Here is an 11,673-nt window from a genome sequence, read left to right as displayed (position 1 = left end):
AGAAGACCACACCGGGTGCCACTCCTTTCAGCTAAGAACAGGAAACTGAGGTTACAATTTGCACAAGCTCATCGAAATTGGACAGTAGAAGATTGTAAAAACATTGCCTGGTCTGATGAGTCTCGATTTCTGCTGCGACATTCGGATGGTAGGGTCAGAATTTGGCGTCAACAACATGAAAGCATGGATCCATCCTGCCTTGTATCAGCGGTTCAGGCTGGTGGTGGTGGTGTCATGGTGTGGGGAATATTTTCTTGACACTCTTTGGGCCCCTTGGTACAACGCCACAGCCTACCTGAGTATTGTTGCTGACCATGTCCATCCCTTTATGAGCACAATGTACCCTGTAACATCTGATGGCTACTTTCAGCAGGATAATGCGCCATGTCATAAAGCTGGAATCATCTCAGACTGGTTTCTTGAACATGACAATGAGGTCACTGGACACAAATGGCCTCCACAGTCACCAGATCTCAATCCAATAGAGCATCTTTGGGATGTGGTGGAACGGGAGATTCGCATCATGGATGTGCAGCCGACAAATCTGCGGCAACTGTGTGATGCCATCATGTCAATATGGACCAAAATCTCTGAGGAGCTTCCAGCACCTTGTATCTATGCCACGAAGAATTGAGGCAGTTCTGAAGGCAAAAGGGGGTCCAACCCGTTACTAGCATGGTGTACCTAATAAAGTGGCCGGTGAGTGTATATGTATAGAGGAATCTGCCATGTATCTGTACTATAATCATTTCCCATAATCCATGCATCTTCTATTTATCTCTCTATATAGATTATTTCTGTGCAGATCTTAGAACTCTTACAATCTGACAATGTTTCCAACTATCCGTCTCCCGTGGACTTCAATATAAAAATCACATATAACATCCGTTACGCACGCGTTTCTTTCAAACGAGTAAAAGGACCGCAGCTCAAAGCATTTTTCCGTGAAAAAAAACACATGGATAACGGATCCCCGCCTGACAGACAGTAACGGATTCCATAAAACTTACATTGATGTCAATGGGATTTGTTATGGATATGTTAATCCACCAAGCCTTACTTATTTTAACAGAGGTTTGTACAGTAGTGTGAACTAAGCCTTGTATAAAAATGTCTTCTTTGAACATAAAATATTTACTGGTCTGCTGCACCCAGTAGAGGGCGCCTCGGAGCGTCTGATGCACCCAGTAGAGGGCGCCTCGGAGCGTCTGAAGCACCCAGTAGAGGGCGCCTCGGAGCGTCTGATGCACCCAGTAGAGGGCGCCTCGGAGCGTCTGATGCACCCAGTAGAGGGCGCCTCGGAGCGTCTGAAGCACCCAGTAGAGGGCGCCTCGGAGCGTCTGAAGCACCCAGTAGAGGGCGCCTCGGAGCGTCTGAAGCACCCAGTAGAGGGCGCCTCGGAGCGTCTGAAGCACCCAGTAGAGGGCGCCTCGGAGCGTCTGAAGCACCCAGTAGAGGGCGCCTCGGAGCGTCTGAAGCACCCAGTAGAGGGCGCCACGGAGCGTCTGAAGCACCCAGTAGAGGGCGCCTCGGAGCGTCTGAAGCACCCAGTAGAGGGCGCCTCGGAGCGTCTGAAGCACCCAGTAGAGGGCGCCTCGGAGCGTCTGATGCACCCAGTAGAGGACGCCTCGGAGCGTCTGCTGCACCCAGTAGAGGGCGCCTCGGAGCGTCTGCTGCACCCAGTAGAGGGCGCCTCGGAGCGTCTGCTGCACCCAGTAGAGGGCGCCTCGGAGCGTCTGCTGCACCCAGTAGAGGGCGCCTCGGAGCGTCTGCTGCACCCAGTAGAGGGCGCCTCGGAGCGTCTGCTGCACCCAGTAGAGGGCGCCTCGGAGCGTCTGCTGCACCCAGTAGAGGGCGCCTGGGAGCTGACTGTAGAGGAGTCCATGATTGAGTTCAATGAGAGTTATATACATCTGTACACAGGGAGCTCCCCCTAGTGGTGGCTTCAGCATACCAGTTATTGATCATGTTACCCTATGGCTGTGTGAAGCAAAGGGTAAATTAAAAATAGATTATGGCCATCATAAAAGTATATGAATATATAAAATAATTTATGGTACAGAGTGTTAAGCCTAGAATGAACATGGCATTCATTTGGTGTTGTCTTTCTATGGATGGGCTTCTGCAGCTAATAGCCATGAGCCCGTGAGCCATTGGTCTCCTATGAAATGTGGTCTTCCAAGGCTCTGATAATGATGACCAGTGGGGATCCGAAACATCAGCCGGTTGATCTACCTAGGATACTCAGTGAGCGCCATATTCTTTTTCACTGAAACTGCTCCATATATTTGGTTGTGGCTGTGCCCGGTATTGCAACGTAATCCTATCGAATCTCCATGGTCCTTTTGATCAGTACTGTGAAAAATATTCCAGGAAAATTATATATATATATATACGAAGAATGTTGTTTTTCCAAGTGCGTTATTGGCATGTCCTCACACTGCTGTGCTCTAAGCTCACTGCTTGAGCTAGTGCACAGGATGTTTCCTCAGGTCTTGCACTACTACGACTAATATAGTAGTGACTCATAGCAGAGAGGGCCTTTGCAGCAGTTCAGGGCAGAAGACGAAGAGCACAGCAGTGTGAGGAAGTACATTTGGAGAAGCTACAATCCTGGAATATAAATCCATATGCAACAGTCCTGCTGCTACTAACAACATACAGAAAGTTACACATCGCTCCACAGACAACACCTAACACAATGGTGTCATTACACATCTGTCCAGACACAATACCTAATACTTTCTGCCGAGAGCTGAGGGCACAGCAGTGTGAGGACACACCTCCAATGCATTTGAAGAAGCTACAATCTTTGGACTATAAATCCACATATCACAGTCCTGCTGCAACTAACAACATACACAAATGTATGATTTTACATCTCTTCAGGGATCCGATCCGATTTTGTTTGGTCATCAATATTCGAGTGGGAAGATCCCTTCAAAAGCCACATTTTTAAAATTGCATCCAACTTCATCATCTTACTAAGATTCTGCAATGTCATCCAATTTAAGTTGTCAAGATCCGTCCTGTGTGTAAATTTTACATCATGCCCCAATATTTTTAGTATTTACCCATAGTGCACTGGGCCCACGTTTCTCCGCCCCCTCCCGTACACGATCAGTTATTGTCCCGGCCATGAACCCCGTGATGACCCTTAGACCTCTAGCGCATAGAGCGACGGACGCGGAGGGGCGGAGCTCTTCAATCCTTTGTATTATTTTGCATTTATTCTGAATGTATTTGATATGTATTTGTCCGTTCCTTAAAGCTGTATTATTTAGGAGCTTTGGATCACGCTTGTCTTTTTTTTTTTTCTTTTTTTTTTTATATAAAAATTTAAAAAAATCACAATTGGGTTTGTGAGACCCTGATAATTTTATCCTGTTGATTTTCTTTCCTATTGGATCACTGAGTGCCATACTCCCGCTGCTGTAAAGCCACAGGTAATAGATGCGCTGAGAAAAAAGGGGAAGTGGAGGGAGCACAGAGCACAGCAGTGTGAGGACACGCCCCCACTGCGTTTTGAGTGTCCTCACACTGCTTTGCTTTTAGCTCCCTGCATTGAGCTCTACAGCTCTTACTTCTGCTCTGAGTAAAAGACCACTTGTTGCCACTCAGAGCAGAAGAGATGGGCTGTAAGGCAGTGCACTGCAGAGAGCCAAGAGCACAGAGGTGTGAGGACATATCCCCAATCAAACAAATGCATTTTTCACAGTCCTGCTGTGACTAACAAAAGTTAGAAAGATTTGATTACTAATCTCTCCAGGGACAATACGTAACACTTTATGCAGAGAGCACAGGGCACAGCAGTCTATGGACATGGCCACAGGCCACTTGCAAAGATTACAATCTTGGAATAAAATTAAATTTTTCACAGTCCTGCTGCGACTAACAACATACACAAAGGCCTGATTACACATCTCTCCAGGGAAAATACATAATAACACTGTATTCAGAGAGCACAGCAGTGTGAGGACACACCATTAGAGCACTTGGAGAAGTTACAATCCTAGAAATATAAATCCATATTTCACAGTTCTGCTGCTACTACTAACAACATACACAGCAGTAGAATTACACATCTCTCCAGGGACATTTCTGAACACTGGCTGGGCATACATGCTGACAGTTTCCCTTTAGGCATAAGATTACTATACTGTTCCATAAGTTTATTCTTTTTTTGTGACCAACTGAGGCAATGACTGAGACATAAGACTAATGTTATTGAGATATATATGGTACTGCATGAATTGTATGTATGTGTATAAGCTGTATGTGTGTGTATATGATGCTTGGGTGTATATGGTACTGTATGTGCGTATATGCTGTACGTATGTATATGCGTTGTGTGAATGTAACTATTATGTGTGAGTATATTTTTTAAAGGGAACCTGTCACCAGGGACCTCATTTTCACTAGACAGGTTACAGAAGCTCATGACACCTGCAGTGCAAATCTGCCTTTCTGCCTTGTCTAAGCATTTGCATTACAATATACACTCACCGGCCACTTTATTAGGTACACCTGTCCAACTGCTCGTTAACACTTAATTTCTAATCAGCTAATCACATGGCGGCAACTCAGTGCATTTAGGCATGTAGACATGGTCAAGACAATCTCCTGCAGTTCAAACCGAGCATCAGTATGGGGAAGAAAGGTGATTTGATGCCTTTGAACGTGGCATGGTTGTTGGTGCCAGAAGGGCTGCTCTGAGTATTTCAGAAACTGCGGATCTACTGGGATTTTCACGCACAACCATCTCTAGGGTTTACAGAGAATGGTCCGAAAAAGAAAAAACATCCAGTGAGCGGCAGTTCTGTGGGCGGAAATGCCTTGTTGATGCCAGAGGTCAGAGGAGAATGGGCAGACTGGTTCGAGCTGATAGAAAGGCAACAGTGACTCAAATCGCCACCCGTTACAACCAAGGTAGGCAGAAGAGCATCTCTGAACGCACAGTACGTCCAACTTTGAGGCAGATGGGCTACAGCAGCAGAAGACCACACCGGGTGCCACTCCTTTCAGCTAAGAACAGGAAACTGAGGCTACAATTTGCACAAGCTCATCGAAATTGGACAGTAGAAGATTGGAAAAACGTTGCCTGGTCCGATGAGTCTCGATTTCTGCTGCGACATTCAGATGGTAGGGTCAGAATTTGGCGTCAACAACATGAAAGCATGGATCCATCCTGCCTTGTATCAACGGTTCAGGCTGGTGGTGGTGGTGTCATGGTGTGGGGAATATTTTCTTGGCACTCTTTGGGCCCCTTGGTACAACGCCACAGCCTACCTGCGTATTGTTACTGACCATGTCCATCCCTTTATGAGCACAATGTACCCTGTAACATCTGATGGCTACTTTCAGCAGGATAATGCGCCATGTCATAAAGCTGGAATCATCTCAGACTGGTTTCTTGAACATGACAATGAGGTCACTGGACTCAAATGGCCTCCACAGTCACCAGATCTCAATCCAATAGAGCATCTTTGGGATGTGGTGGAACGGGAGATTCGCATCATGGATGTGCAGCCGACAAATCTGCGGCAACTGTGTGATGCCATCATGTCAATATGGACCAAAATCTCTGAGGAGCTTCCAGCACCTTGTTGTATCTATGCCACGAAGAATTGAGGCAGTTCTGAAGGCAAAAGGGGGTCCAACCCGTTACTAGCATGGTGTACCTAATAAAGTGGCCGGTGAGTGTAATTGTGTGCTATAACTTACCTTGCACCCTGACAAAATCCTCTGTGTAGTCACAGGGGTTGGGCTTTGCTTTGGATGCATTTGAAAACAAACTGGGACAGATTTACTTACCCGGTCCGCTTACAGCGGGACATTCTCTATCGAGGATTCGGGTCTTCCGACGCATCACTAAAGTGTGCGCCCGATGTTCACCAGGTGTCGCTGCTGCGCTGAAGTCGGTCGGAGTTCACAATCCTATTCCTGGTGCAGGTAAGTTCGTGTCAAGCAACATTTTTTTTTTCTAAATTCCGCAGTTTTGCCGAATCCGTCGGGTTTTCCGACGGCCACGCCCCCGATTTCCGTTGCGTGAAAAACAGCGCAAAATCGGAAAAATATGGGAAACCCAACGAAAATGCGCAAATTGGACCCTTAGTAAGTGACCCCCATTATGTGACTTGTCTGTACTGCAGACTCCCCAGCTCTCAGCCCCCACCATTGTGCACCTGTACAGCTCCTCCCTCTCCCACTGATGTCATCTCACCAGGCTGTGACCTCTGTTAAGGAACTGGAGGGAGGAGCTGTACAGGAGCACAAAAGGGGTGGCTGAGAGCTGAGGAGTCTGCAGCACAGACAAGTCACATGTTGTTTTTTGATATGCATCCAAACCAAAGCCCAACCCCTGGGACTACACAGAGGATTATGTCAGGGTGAAAGGCAAGTTATAACACATAACACAATTATAATGTAATGCAAATGCTTAGAAAAGGCAGAAAGGCAGATGTGCACTGAAGGCATGATGGGCTTTTGCAACCTGTCTTTTGTGTAAATGAGGCCCCTGGTGACAGGTTCCATTTAAGGGGGAAGGTGGACCCCATATAGAAGACTGCTATGTGGCCACGCCTCTCCTAGTTGTGCCCCTGCAAGGCAGATCTAGTGACACCAACCCAAAGACATAGGCTGAGTTGTGGTTAGTGTTGAGTGGACCAGAACTGCAAAATTTGGGTACAGGCCAGACTTAGTGGGTTCGGATACAGGAACATACGCCCCCTAAAGTCTATTTTTTGTCTGGTGATAAATTTGCTTACATTGTGTGACAGGTTATCATTCCAGTCTGTATTTCTCAGCGTGCGTAATGCAATGGCGTCTCCGTAATAACATCTCCCTGTAATAGGACCCCGTAGATCTATCAGTCCGTGCTGTACTGGGAAATGCAGAGAACAATGACAGAGAGGTTATTCATTATCTTTCCAGCGCACTCATCTATTCTACAACTAATATTCTGCAGATCCAAGCAAGACACAGCACAGCTTAAAGGGATCTTCTACTACAACTATAGAACTGGCGGTACTTAAAGGAAACCTACCATGAGGAATCTACTATCAGAATAGATGTGATGGTAGATTCCTCCTGCTGCCTCTGCCCTAATCTGTAATGTAATGATCCCAGAACCAGACTTGTTAAAATCTATTTTTAGTAATATGTAAATTAGCTGCAGAGGCTATTGGGGCGTGTACTAGCCTTAGCTCCCAGTGTCTGGCCGGGCTAGTACACGCCCCAGTAGCCTCTGCAGCTAATTTACAAATATCTAAAATAAAGTTTTTAACAAGTTAGATTAGGTATCAGGATCTGTGAATTAGAGAATGTGTTATTTTGTTAACCTAAGAAACTTAAGAGTTGTTGCCCCCTTTCTGTGGTGAATACAAGTAGTAGGGTTGGATGTGTTAATAGTTAATATCTTTCCCCTTATAATCAATTCGGTTAGAACTGTATTTGAAGCAAAATTCTATTAACCTTTCCGAGTTGTTTTCCATGTGACATGTAGCATCATGGTGCCTCCAGGAATCCTGCGTCTGTGTCTGACTCATGCAGTTTGAAGGTCACAGTGAGAACACAATGCGGTAATACCAACCTCTCCGCCGCCTTCACTGCGATGCATCAGGAGATAATGCTGGAAATGTTCTGTGGACTTTCGGGATCCAGACATTAATATAGAGTACGGCCATGACACATGAGATGGTGGGGAGCTGTAATGGAATAGAGAACTTACAGATAGATCCACTGAGACTCCAACTTTCCACCAGTCCATGATCCTTAGAGGACTCCTTGGGAATTTCGAGGTCTCTCTGTCTCCATGGCGGGTGGCATCTATCAATCATAGAATCCCAGTGCAGAAACACATATCCTTTAATTTACTGGAGACCCTAGTATGGAATAGCCCGCCCGCCCAGACCATGGCTCGTCTGCGACTGCTCTCCGCCCGCCCAGACCATGGCTCGTCTGCGACTGCTCTCCGCCCGCCCAGACCATGGCTCGTCTGCGACTGCTCTCCGCCCGCCCAGACCATGGCTCGTCTGCGACTGCTCTCCGTCCGCCCAGACCATGGCTCGTCTGCGACTGCTCTCCGCCCGCCCAGACCATGGCTCGTCTGCGACTGCTCTCCGCCCGCCCAGACCATGGCTCGTCTGCGACTGCTCTCCGCCCGCCCAGACCATGGCTCGTCTGCGACTGCTCTCCGCCCGCCCAGACCATGGCTCGTCTGCGACTGCTCTCCGCCCGCCCAGACCATGGCTTGTCTGCGACTGCTCTCCGCCCGCCCAGACCATGGCTTGTCTGCGACTGTTCTCCGCCCGCCCAGACCATGGCTTGTCTGCGACTGTTCTCCGCCCGCCCAGACCATGGCTTGTCTGCGACTGCTCTCCGCCCGCCCAGACCATGGCTTGTCTGCGACTGCTCTCCGCCCGCCCAGACCATGGCTTGTCTGCGACTGTTCTCCGCCCGCCCAGACCATGGCTTGTCTGCGACTGTTCTCCGCCCGCCCAGACCATGGCTTGTCTGCGACTGTTCTCCGCCCGCCCAGACCATGGCTTGTCTGCGACTGTTCTCCGCCCGCCCAGACCATGGCTTGTCTGCGACTGTTCTCCGCCCGCCCAGACCATGGCTTGTCTGCGACTGTTCTCCGCCCGCCCAGACCATGGCTTGTCTGCGACTATTCTCCGCCCGCCCAGACCATGGCTCGTCTGCGACTGTTCTCCGCCCGCCCAGACCATGGCTCGTCTGCGACTGTTCTCCGCCCGCCCAGACCATGGCTCGTCTGCGACTGTTCTCCGCCCGCCCAGACCATGGCTCGTCTGCGACTATTCTCCGCCCGCCCAGACCATGGCTCGTCTGCGACTATTCTCCGCCCGTCCAGACCATGGCTCGTCTGCGACTATTCTCCGCCCGTCCAGACCATGGCTCGTCTGCGACTATTCTCTGCCTGCTCGGACCATGGCTCGTCTGCGACTATTCTCCGCCCGTCCAGACCATGGCTTGTCTGCGACTATTCTCCGCCCGTCCAGACCATGGCTCGTCTGCGACTATTCTCCGCCCGTCCAGACCATGGCTCGTCTGCGACTATTCTCTGCCTGCTCGGACCATGGCTCGTCTGCGACTATTCTCCGCCCGTCCAGACCATGGCTCGTCTGCGACTATTCTCCGCCCGTCCAGACCATGGCTCGTCTGCGACTATTCTCCGCCCGTCCAGACCATGGCTCGTCTGCGACTATTCTCCGCCCGTCCAGACCATGGCTCCTCTGTGACTATTCTTTGCCTGTCCAGACCATAGCTTTAAATACCAATGTGTGATTAGCACCCAACCAAATCTGGTCTAGGTGTATTATGGGGTCAGGGTGTCAACATCCCATTACCTAAATAACCGGCCAGAGACTCTGCCCTGCACAGTTACCTCTGCTGTTATTCACGTTAGAGTCTTCTCCTCTCAATACGATGCTTTTGCTGACCAACATCTTTAAGTTTCCACAGATGGTCCTTGCTTCAATGAATAAAGCAAGTAATAAATATAGCCATGTTTGTAAGTGATAAATTACATTTATCTACAGCTGAATGGTGAAACTTGCAGACATCTGCCGGTTCCAGCCCCTGAATGGGTAGATTTCTGGCGAGCCGGCTGCCTGGCACGAGCCGCATGTAGCATGTATCTGCTCACGAGAGACCACCCTGGAATCTTCTCTGCACCAGCCTCATTTGGGAAGAGGCCAGGCGCTTTGTTTTAATCACAGAAACTAAGAATTTGGCAGAAGACAATAGAAGGACTGACATAGGACCCTCCCATCCCCCCAAAACCGCAAGAATAGCTGCAGCAATGTGATCCTGGACTCACGACGGCTTATAGATCTGCCGGATGGAGACATTCTTCGAAATACATAGCCCGACAAGCAGCAGGGGCATAAAATGCTTAAATTAAAGCTAAAAATTGTCTATACAATTTTTAGTGTTTTTTTTTTTTTTTTAACGATGCCGCGGACCTTATAAGAAATAGATTTTTATGTAAAACATATTTATCTCTTTTGGACAGAAAAATGTAATTTATCAATATTTTAGACTTTTTGTTTAAAAGAAAATATCTAATTCTCTCATAAAGAATAATTACATTTTTTTCAGACGTGAAAACCCATAGGTGAGAATAGCAAATTTTTCAATTTTTCTACTTCGAAAAGCTATTCAGTCCCATTTTTTGCTCCTTTCTTCTCCTGCAGTGAGCAGTGTATCTTATACCGTTCTCAATGCCATACATAGCAGATTGATAAGAAAAGAAGGCTGAACTTTAGCTCCTCACATACCCAGAGAAAATTCAGTTGTGTAAGGAGATACGACTATCCAAGGACTGTCTGTAAGGAGTCCAATTTATACACAACAGATAGATAAGGGTGAGAGGCTAGAGATGAACTCCTTACCTACCTAGATATTCAGCTCTGTAAAGAGACAAGACTATCCAGGATCTGTTTGTATGGAGATTTATGGGCTGTATGTAAGGAGATACAACTATTCAGGGGCTGTCTGTAAGGAGTCCAGTTTGTACACAGCAGATAGATAAGAAGAGGAGGCTAAAGATTAACTCCTTACCTACAAGGAGAATATTCAGCTTTGTAAGGAGATAAGTCTATTACGGGATTGTCTGTAAGAAATGATATAAACTTTTCCACCTTCTCCTTATCTATGTGCTATTAGTGAGTACAGGAAGGGATGATGATTTTACACACTGCTAAAAGCAGGGAAAAAAAGCCAGCAAAAGAACACAGGAACATTTTTCTATATTAAATTATATATCAAATTTTACTTTTGTCATCTGCACTATTCATTATGCAGTTTGGTTATTATTTTAATTGCACAGAACCTGAATTTGGCTAAAAGGGTTTTTTAGCAACTTAAAAGGGATTCACCAGATTTCCCCTCATTAAATTACTACCCCACCGCAGGTAGGGTATGAAGAGTATTTTCTAGATTTACCCCTTATGTGAAATCTTGCTTGTTTACTATTAAAAAATCTCCTCCCAAGTCATGTGACAATGAGCAAAGAACAGTCATATTTTGAGACGAGTCAAGTTTAGGAGGCTGCAAGTAGATGTTACATCAGACTCTCCTTATATAAAAGTATCAAATTTTTCGGACTATAAGGCGCACAAAAATACTCTCATTTTCTCAGAAATCAAAGGTGCGCCTTATAGTCCAGTGCGCCTTATATATGAACCGTACTTACAGACAACAGCTGACTTGAACTGTGCACAGGTCTGCCACCTGCTGGTCATTCACCCTTATAGTCAGGTGCGCCTTATACTCCAGTGCTCCTTATATATGAACCTAGATGTTTTAGCAGGCATTTATTGATGGTGCGCCTTAATCTCATAGTCCAAAATATACTGTACCTCGAAAAGTGGTGTCAAAATAAAGATAAGATTCTTATACTTTCAGATCAAATCAGGCTTGTAATGTAAAGATCCAGAGATTCAGATAAAGATCCAGTTCGGGTCCATTACTTTGTCCCTTTGTCTGTATCTAAGGTACCTCACAGATCCACAATCTTGATGTGAACTAATAATAACAATTACTTGATTTATATAGTGCACACAGATGACGTAGCGCTGCACAGAGCTTGGCCAATGGGGCTCACAATCTAATCAACCTACCAGGATGTTTTGGAGTGTGGGGAGGAAA

This window comes from Engystomops pustulosus, chromosome 2, assembly GCF_040894005.1.
Source record: "Engystomops pustulosus chromosome 2, aEngPut4.maternal, whole genome shotgun sequence".
NCBI classification, from domain to species: domain Eukaryota; kingdom Metazoa; phylum Chordata; class Amphibia; order Anura; family Leptodactylidae; genus Engystomops; species Engystomops pustulosus.
Note: the sequence above shows the minus strand (reverse complement) of the source record.